General features: G+C 36.6%; 1 protein-coding gene across 2 annotated transcripts in view; it reads left to right on the top strand.

The window, feature by feature from the left end:
- The first annotated feature begins 10,506 nt into the window (after nucleotides 1-10,506).
- Nucleotides 10,507-10,594, top strand: part of LOC106895384 (long-chain fatty acid transport protein 6-like) — a 42,430-nt gene continuing 42,342 nt past the window's right edge. For both annotated transcript variants that reach the window (XM_014954793.1, XM_014954792.1), the window contains exon 1: nucleotides 10,507-10,592. The gene's annotated coding sequence lies outside the window, so the exon portion shown is untranslated. The remainder of the gene's footprint in view (nucleotides 10,593-10,594) is intronic.

Below are 10,594 nucleotides of genomic sequence, written 5' to 3'. Positions count from 1 at the left end.
GGAAACATAAAAGCTCAGAAAACAGAGGCAAGTTGAAAACTATCTTGGGCATGCCTGAAGGCACAGAAGGCAAACACCCTGTTCTAATTCTTTGAAGGATGATTCCAGCAGCCCTTTCACCTAGAAATCCAATAGGATAATAGACTGAATACTTCCAACTGGTAGCTATTCAAAACACCTTGATTAGAAAGATTTTTTTTAATTTTGTTTAAAGTAAACTTTGGTCTCACTAGCACATACCTACAAAACCTACAGAAGCAATCAGAATGGAAACGGTAGGTATCCAGCTCAGAGATGATTTCTTACAGCCAGTTTGTTATATTTACTCACTGCTGCAGTTTTGCTCAAGATCTTCATGCCCTGGAGGTGCTCTGTGTTGTTTTGATACAAGCCAGCATGCCAGAAAATTTCCCTGGCGATTGCTGGAAGATTTTCTGCTATACTCCTGTGTTATCCTATTCCAAGCCAAGATAAGATTACACAGAAGTACGTTTTTATTATTTGACATCTCTTAAAAAACAAATTGGGATACTATGCTCTGCATTAGTAGAAAAACAATTACAAGAATAAACAAAAATAAAGGCGTAGAATGTCTGTATGTTAGGTACTTTCAAATAACGCATAACTTAAGTCAAGTTAAACTACCAGTCAATAAAATATCTATTTCAAGGATGTGAAAATGGTGGCACTTCATACTAAGAAGTCAGTTTCCTTCTCCATTAAGTTCAAGTCCTGAGTTTTCCCCACACTTTAAAGACTCAGTCTTCTGGCATACCTTACACCTGAGACTGCACTAGAATACCCTTCCTAAAGGATTTATATTCAGATTAAAATCTTCATCTGACTCTTAATTAAGGGGTGCTTTTGGCCCTTCTCTACAAACGATTATCTATTCTCAAGAGTCAAGTAAGGTACGTGTTCCTTTGACAGGTCAGTGTCATTTCCTGTACTTGATTAGCAAGGCAGGAACTGTGTAAGGAGTAAAACAAAAAACATTGGCTTGAGTTTACCAGAATAAAATGTGAAACTCTTCCGTATCATTATTACACTTAATCTCAAATGTATAAACTGGCAATTTAACAAATTAAAAAAAAAAAAAAAAAGATTTATATTTGCAGATTGTTACCAGCTCTTAATTCAGATCACTTCTGTATGACAGTGAGACTGGACCTCAACTCTGTCTTTGCAGGATCAAAAAAACCTCATGGTTGTGAGCTTATTCCATGAGCAGTCAACAAAGTTTTTCAAGGAGTTAGAAAATCAGAGTATTTCAGTTCGCTTCTGTGGGAGGTTATGGCTAAATTTTAATGGAGTACTAACATATTGGCATTATATAAAGAAAAATGATTCCTAGTACAAACACATTTTCATGAATTAAGGGAAAACTACAGATTTATCCATAGGGCTAATTAACAGATAACAACAACAATAAAGTGGTTGCCTTTTTTTTTTTTTTAATGATATACTATATTAATAGTAGAGCTTTCTGCTAATAAAATTGCATCTACCAGAGATGACATTTCTCTACACCCTTGAAAGGTTGACACAAGTCTGCAGTGTTGACATGCTCTAATGAATGTTGAGACAAGACACTTCATGTAACGTTAGTATATCCTCATAGAACTACAGAATAAAGAACCATTCCAAAATATTACAAAAATGGTTTTTCATTTCTTATGGATTTGAGTCCTAAATGCCTTCCAATGATCAAAAACTTCCATAATATCCTTTCCCTGCCACCACAGCTTTAGTCTTTGCCTTATCAGGTCCTGGCAATAACTCTAGTGTGACTACATTACTCATTCCCCAAATCCCCATGTGACATATTAGTCAAGTTAACACTTAACTAATGGGTGGCTATTTCAGTGCTGCGACTTGCTGACTGGGCCACTCAGCCCGCCATTCCTGGTTTGCTTATTACTTGTCCAGTTTTATATTTAATAGTTATATTTATATTTATAAATATTTAATATTTAATTTATATTTATACTATATAAAATATATTTATATTTAATTTATATGTATAAATATTTTATCTTTATATTTTCTAGATAAGTTTCACAAATAAATGGTGGAAATTAATAGAAATAATTATTTAGATATATTTATGTTATTTTAATGGGGATGTAGTTCAATGAGATATCAAGAGCCGGGACCTGCATTTTCAAAGTATGCTAATTTTTATATAGATTGTCTAGATTATGTTTCTAATTTTTAAAATATAGAAAAGGATTCAACAGATGCTACGGAAGAATTCAATAGCGGGGGACAATCTGCAAGATAGTCTTCAGACTGTGAAGCCATTTTCTTCCTTTTCTATATTACAACATTCTCTGACAATCTGAAAAGCCAGATGTCTATTTTTAAGTCATAGACACTCTTTTCTTCTAGGAATTTCTATTTCACCTTCTTGTATTGTAAATTTCAAAACTTCTATTCCAAAAAAAAAAGTCACTACTTTAAAATTACTGTAAGAAAAAATTGAAATAAACAGCTGACACTTAAAAATTTATGCTATTATTTTCTCTGGGAAAAAAAAAAAGAAAATAATACACATAAAATGCCTAATAGAAAACATTTTTTTCCCCAAAAAATTGAAGTCTTTCACTTTGTTGACCCTTAGGCATATTATTTAGGTTCAGAGTTAATGCAAATATATGTGCAGCACTATATTGTGTTATTTGGATGTTGAAAAACATAATGTGTCAAAATTGTAACATTGAAACTGCATGGTTTTTATACTGCAGAAGCATTTCAGTAATTTGTGTATATTTTCTTGCTACATTGAGATGTTACAGGGAAATGCTTTAGTCTTACGTAATCACATTTTTTCAAAAAGAAAATTTTCTTCCATCTGAGTTCCACCAGAAGAAAATTAAACTCCTTTATACTTCATTATTGGGTCATACCATACTCTCGGGCATCCAAATGCTTTCTGTTGAAGGGAAATTGAGCAGAATAATTACAGCATACTGAATAATTCAGGGCTCAGTAGTTTGTCTGTGGTATGAGTTTATGAGTTCAAAAGTAAATTCCAACTCTTGACATGTAACAAGAAGCCTATTAATGGGTAAATTTCTTGCTATACTTTGGGGGATTTACTTACTGAAAAATAAATACCACTACACTTAAAATATAAAGAGGTCTAGAATTTTTTTAGAGTTAACCTTTGAAATAGCCTTAATGAAGGTTTCTTCACAATATGAATTTACCATTTGCCAGTATATGTTATGTTAGTAATTTTAATCTCATAATAACATACAATTTTTCTCAGAAAGCTATTGCTTTATTCAATGCACACAGTAGCTCATATTTACTTAACAACAATTCAGTAGTTTGTGTTACACTCATTGACCCATTCACACAGAAAATTTTATCTTCACTGCTGATACTAACTACTTAACGTGAAATAAAAATACTAATTTCTTTGTGAACCTTCCAAATCTTATGCATTTTACTTTTTAAAAATATATTAATAAACATGCACAAATCTCCATTGGATAAAAAAAAATGAAACTGCAGAGAGCAAAAATACTGAAGGTGAATTTAGCTCTCCTACCTTTAGGGGCTAGACCAGCTATATAAACTGAGGCATGTAAGTGCCAATTGGAATCCATGAGACCGGCAACTATGACTCCAAAGCCCAGCATCTTCTGCATAGGCACCTAAAGGTCAGGCATTTATTGCCAAGGAATCTAGAACAACACTAGATCCCTAAACAGCTTTAGTCTTTGCCTTATCAGGTCCTGGCAATAACTCTAGTGTGACTACATTACTCATTCCCCAAATCCCCATGTGACATATTAGTCAAGTTAACACTTAACTAATGGGTGGCTATTTCAGTGCTGCGACTTGCTGACTGGGCCACTCAGCCCGCCATTCCTGGTTTGCTTATTACTTGTCCAGTTTTATATTTAATAGTTATATTTATATTTATAAATATTTAATATTTAATTTATATTTATACTATATAAAATATATTTATATTTAATTTATATGTATAAATATTTTATCTTTATATTTTCTAGATAAGTTTCACAAATAAATGGTGGAAATTAATAGAAATAATTATTTAGATATATTTATGTTATTTTAATGGGGATGTAGTTCAATGAGATATCAAGAGCCGGGACCTGCATTTTCAAAGTATGCTAATTTTTATATAGATTGTCTAGATTATGTTTCTAATTTTTAAAATATAGAAAAGGATTCAACAGATGCTACGGAAGAATTCAATAGCGGGGGACAATCTGCAAGATAGTCTTCAGACTGTGAAGCCATTTTCTTCCTTTTCTATATTACAACATTCTCTGACAATCTGAAAAGCCAGATGTCTATTTTTAAGTCATAGACACTCTTTTCTTCTAGGAATTTCTATTTCACCTTCTTGTATTGTAAATTTCAAAACTTCTATTCCAAAAAAAAAAGTCACTACTTTAAAATTACTGTAAGAAAAAATTGAAATAAACAGCTGACACTTAAAAATTTATGCTATTATTTTCTCTGGGAAAAAAAAAAAGAAAATAATACACATAAAATGCCTAATAGAAAACATTTTTTTCCCCAAAAAATTGAAGTCTTTCACTTTGTTGACCCTTAGGCATATTATTTAGGTTCAGAGTTAATGCAAATATATGTGCAGCACTATATTGTGTTATTTGGATGTTGAAAAACATAATGTGTCAAAATTGTAACATTGAAACTGCATGGTTTTTATACTGCAGAAGCATTTCAGTAATTTGTGTATATTTTCTTGCTACATTGAGATGTTACAGGGAAATGCTTTAGTCTTACGTAATCACATTTTTTCAAAAAGAAAATTTTCTTCCATCTGAGTTCCACCAGAAGAAAATTAAACTCCTTTATACTTCATTATTGGGTCATACCATACTCTCGGGCATCCAAATGCTTTCTGTTGAAGGGAAATTGAGCAGAATAATTACAGCATACTGAATAATTCAGGGCTCAGTAGTTTGTCTGTGGTATGAGTTTATGAGTTCAAAAGTAAATTCCAACTCTTGACATGTAACAAGAAGCCTATTAATGGGTAAATTTCTTGCTATACTTTGGGGGATTTACTTACTGAAAAATAAATACCACTACACTTAAAATATAAAGAGGTCTAGAATTTTTTTAGAGTTAACCTTTGAAATAGCCTTAATGAAGGTTTCTTCACAATATGAATTTACCATTTGCCAGTATATGTTATGTTAGTAATTTTAATCTCATAATAACATACAATTTTTCTCAGAAAGCTATTGCTTTATTCAATGCACACAGTAGCTCATATTTACTTAACAACAATTCAGTAGTTTGTGTTACACTCATTGACCCATTCACACAGAAAATTTTATCTTCACTGCTGATACTAACTACTTAACGTGAAATAAAAATACTAATTTCTTTGTGAACCTTCCAAATCTTATGCATTTTACTTTTTAAAAATATATTAATAAACATGCACAAATCTCCATTGGATAAAAAAAAATGAAACTGCAGAGAGCAAAAATACTGAAGGTGAATTTAGCTCTCCTACCTTTAGGGGCTAGACCAGCTATATAAACTGAGGCATGTAAGTGCCAATTGGAATCCATGAGACCGGCAACTATGACTCCAAAGCCCAGCATCTTCTGCATAGGCACCTAAAGGTCAGGCATTTATTGCCAAGGAATCTAGAACAACACTAGATCCCTAATCATGGGCAACTGAATCAAGCTCAAGGCCTGCATATAAAATGCATTCTTACACTGCTGTTACAGTTAAGTTGAGACCTTGTCAGTATAGTCAAACAAGCAATTCAACTCATCCCAAACTAGATATCAACATTTGATCAGACAAGCAACTCTAAATTGCCTTAGTTGTACTCATTCTTCTTTCGTGCAAGCTCTCATGATAACCAATACCTACCTCCAGACACCCATCTACCTCACAGATACCTATAAGCTGAACATGACTTAGAAAAATTAGTGAAATGTGTTTGATAATTTTTAAGGGTTCAGTTTTTCACCATTCCACTTAGCATAGTGTACAAAGCACGGCTGCCCATGTCTTAATCTATAGTTGTTTGAGTAATCACCAAAGAGGGTCCTAAAGTCTAAGGTAAGGCATAGAACTTGCCCAAGTCACCCAGTTTGGGAAGGGCGTAAGTGATTAATCCCATATCACACAGGAATTCCAGCACAGTCAGGGATCAAATCAAACTCCACTACTGCTTCACCTGAATTCTGTTACTCTCTATTGTCTCCTGAAATTTCTCACCTCAGCTTACTCATTTTTATAACAAATGAGAAAATTACTGAAAACAACCATAGAAATTTCCTTCCACCCTTGGGAAGGACAAGAAGAAATAAATTAATGTTAACTTTACAAAGAAACATGGATATGAGTACAGAGGATTGATATAATTTCTGTGCACAGTTGAGAGGAACAGGGACAATTCGGAGGTCACAAAACCACACTTTGCTTTGAAACTATTTCAGAGTATCAGAGTCTTTATGTTAGGATCTTGCTCATCATTTCTGTTCTTTGCGATTAGCAGCACCGATAACATTTAAAGCACAAAATTCTTCCTTTCTGTTCTCATTGACTGATGTCTTTGGTGACGTGCTAGTCATTAGTCACCTTGGTAAATGCAATCTCCTGCTCACTTGCCTGTCTGATTTTCAGCTCTCAGCACAGTATATTTAAAATACAACTCTCTCATCCACAGGCCATTCTCTATTTATCTCCCCTTTGTGCTCTATCAATTACTTATAGCCTACCACTTTTCCTTTCACTCTCATCAGTATACCCAGAGCTTTTCATAGACCTGACTTTTGTTCTCGTTTCTTGTCACGTCTGCACTACATGGTAGAATGCCTTCCCTTCTTCTTTCTTTCTGCTTTCTTCAAAGTAATCCTTGCAAACAAGAGTATCTTTCAACCTCCCTCTACCTTCCTTCAAATCAACACGTAGGTATACATCTTCCCTAATACTCACAGATTTTCTGGTTATTCATTATATACATAGCAGTTAACAAAACAAAGTCTAGTTCAACCAAATAACTCAATGGTGTTTCTTTTACATTACATTAAGCACAAGTTATTGTAGCATTTAGTTTACTTATTTTTTATTCATAATAAATTAAGTTACCCATAAAGTTACCTTCACCTAAGAAAAGCAAGTTAAAATTCTGTCTCCTCACATAACATCTTTCTGGAAGATGTCATGCTTACCATCTGAAATATTAAATACTTCTGTCTTCCTGTAAATATACAACTATATAGCATACAAAATATATAGATACCTCCATTACACTTTACAAGTATAGAACACTACCGTATCAATAAAAAACTATCAGCCTACTGCCATTACCACCTTTAAAGCGCAAGGAAATCTACTTGTAATCTAGTTTGCAGTACTCAATTTGCTTGAATTTGTTTCTAATGGATGTCCAGACAGTACTTGTATAAGAAAGCTGTGTCTCTGTGTATTCTTAAACTAATCAGGCATCCATCTTAGTTGTAAAACACAAAAGATAACAGTACTAGAGCCAGCTGAGAACAAAACCAAATTCTTCAAGTGTGTGTTCTCCTTCATTCTTTTGGGGCAAAGCCAAGTGAGCCAGCCTAGATTAAAAACTTTATGATAAAAATTAGTCAGAATCATAGAGTTTTGAGCTAAACTGATTATTCCTGCCATTGGAGCTGACAAAGACCACTCATGATTTAACATTGCTTGACACGCAATGACCTAAAGGAGAGAAGTCCCAGTAGTAAGCAGCATTCTTAGTATTGGAAAGTGGTGTAAGAAGCTGTTGCCTGACACTTTTCAATGTGTTTGTTGCTGTCTCAGCCCACCTTTTTCCTCAACCCTTTCATTCAATTCTCAGTGCATATGGGACCACAGGAAAGACAGTTCCTATGATTCCCTGCCTTTTAAGAAATAAGCATGAAGCTGAGCTTTGGCTTGAGTCAAATGGCCAGAATTAGATTCCCATTACTCCTCAGTTTCAGAGGAAGAAAAAAAGAAAAGAATAAACTGAACTTTTCCTATTAAGATTAGTGGGGTGTTGGTAGAAAATCTACCTTTAAAAGCTCTGGTTGAATCAGTCTTTTCTCTCAGCAACGAAGTGTCAATTCTCCTTCTGCATTATGTGGAACCTACGAGAAAAAGCCTAAGAAATTGATAATTTATTGTTTCCACTATCCCTCTGTAGACATTTTTTCGAAGACTGAGTAAGGCAGTGTGCAGTGTGATTTGAACTGATTTACAAGTTTTTGAGGCTGTAGAACAGAAATCTGTGTCGCATTTACTGTGGAGGCAAAAGTCTTCTTGTAATAACACAATTATTTAAGAAATCTATTTGCAACATTTGAACGTCGTCTCTTGAGTTCTTCACTACTTCCTTGTTTTCCCACCACCTATTGGGCAGCAGGAGAGCAATGGCATATGTGATATGCTGCAACCTTGTTGTCATCCTCCACCGGTGAAAGGGCAGATTTGTCCCTTAATGAGTCATTTGTGCTGCGGTTTAATCAGAGTGTGGGCCTCCAGGGCTTGCCAGAAACAAGACATTCCTCAACTCGATTGCCTGGAAACTGTGTTCTTCATTATGGGTACAGATCATCCTTTCAGCTCTTCTGCAGATGTTGCTTCCTCCCCCATAAATTTCCATTCACACTTCATTGATACCAATTTTATTGCTTTTGTCACAAGCCTCTAAAAGAAGCTAAGGAGATCCTTAGACATAAAAAGGAAGACTTGGGCAGATGAGATGAAGAAGCTGACAGGAGTTTCTTGCTGAGAATAGCTAAGAAACCCACCAAAGTTAAGACAAAGCAACCTTTGCAGGAAAAATGCCATAGTTCAAAGTAAGTCATAATTTTTGTAAGGAGGAGTCTGGACAAATTTAGGTCATTTGCTTGATATATGATGTTTAAAATGTCATATATATTTCCAGTGTTTAAACATTTAAATTGCCATACGCAAACTGCCTCTGCCATAGAAAGAAAAGCTGCATGGTACAGGATGCTTGACAGTCTGAAAGAGTAACTGATATTCACAGTAGGACAGAAAAAAAAAAAAGAAGCTGTAGACTAGTAGCAAAAGGGAACAGCTGGGGATTTAGCAGAACAGCTGACAGGGCCAATGGGCTAGACACAGGGTGTATGAATGGGATATCAGGTAAGTGTTTTAGAGAAGCAAACATCTGCCAGGGCTGTTACGTTCTAAGCGTGGAAGTATGAGCAGCGGCCACAAGACTTTTCCTATTAAGATTAGTGGGGTGTTGGTAGAAAATCTGCCTTCAAAAGCTCTGGTAAGCAGAGCAGTAATTGCGAGACATCTGGATGTATAAAAGGCGGGTACTAGACAGAACTGAGTAACGAGTGGCTTTTACTGTTCAGGCTTTACTATTCTGTTCAGGTTTTCCATTAATGCTTCTGCTAGACAGTCTCGAGAAGAAGGTTAGCATATACTTTCAGATATGGAATTTCCTCCATGCTACTTATAAAATTCAAGGTGAGTCTAGAAATATATAAATATAACCCTCTGATATAAAAATATAAATAACCCTCTGATATATAATTATTTTTTTTTGTCCAGAAAAGGAAGACATCCCTCACCAACTCCAAAGTGCAGAGATGACACAGCAGGCTGGCTTGCTATCTGAAGAAGACAATGGAAACAAGGGCTACACTGCCAGCTTTCAGATCTCACAATTAAGACGTACCATTTTAGGGAGGAAAAAGATTTGAATATCAAGTGCCATTTGGATGGACGAGAAGTACATTCTTGCAGACATTGCAACAATTCTCTGCAGCACTTGTCAAGGTAAGGCTCTGGAGCACCAGCCCACTCCATCAGGCAAACAATAGGATGTTGTGTGGAAGAGGCTAAATTATTCTGGCGTGGTATTGGCAACAGGCAGAGAAGTTCATACTGTAAACTACCAGTACTTACGACTTCAGAAAATTCACAGTTATTCAACACCACACTCATATCCTGTAAAAAAAGAACAAAACAAACAAACGCATTTACAAGTGATTACATACCTTTTGATTTTTTTTTTGTCACGAGCACAATGTCATGAATTCAAATTGCTTGTGGCCAAGACAAAGGGCAGGAAATGGGACACTCCTAAAAGGACCTCGGCTTCTCGCGGGCCACGTTAACTCCAGGCTGAGCGGCACTAGAGCAGGTGAACACCACCTTAGGCGCCTCACCGAGGGCACCGGCAGTGGGTGGCTTTGGGTGGCGGGGAGACACCCGTGTGCTGAGCTGCTCGGGGTGACAGGCCTCAGCGGCAGCCGCATCAGCACCCTGCCCAGCGCCTGGACGCCGAGCCGCGCCGGAGGGACCGGCGGTGACACCTGAGGGGAGAGGGGTACCTGCCCGCCCCGGCTTGTCCTACAGCCCTCCCCAGGGACCGCGGCCCGGGCGCCGCGGCCAAGGGCCGTCCCGGGGCGAGGCTTCCTGCGCTGGGCCGCCGCCTCGCCCGGGAGCCAGCCTCCCGGGGCAGCCGCCTCGGCGGGGGGAGGCTGCAGATCGCGCCTTATGCAACCGGCTCAAGGAGCGGCCGCCGCCGCCCCGCCAGCAGCTCGGTGCCGTCCGT

The sequence above is a fragment of the Calidris pugnax genome, unplaced genomic scaffold, assembly GCF_001431845.1.
Source record: "Calidris pugnax isolate Ruff unplaced genomic scaffold, ASM143184v1 scaffold157, whole genome shotgun sequence".
NCBI classification, from domain to species: Eukaryota; Metazoa; Chordata; class Aves; order Charadriiformes; family Scolopacidae; genus Calidris; species Calidris pugnax.
This window is presented reverse-complemented; position numbering and strand designations above follow the sequence as displayed.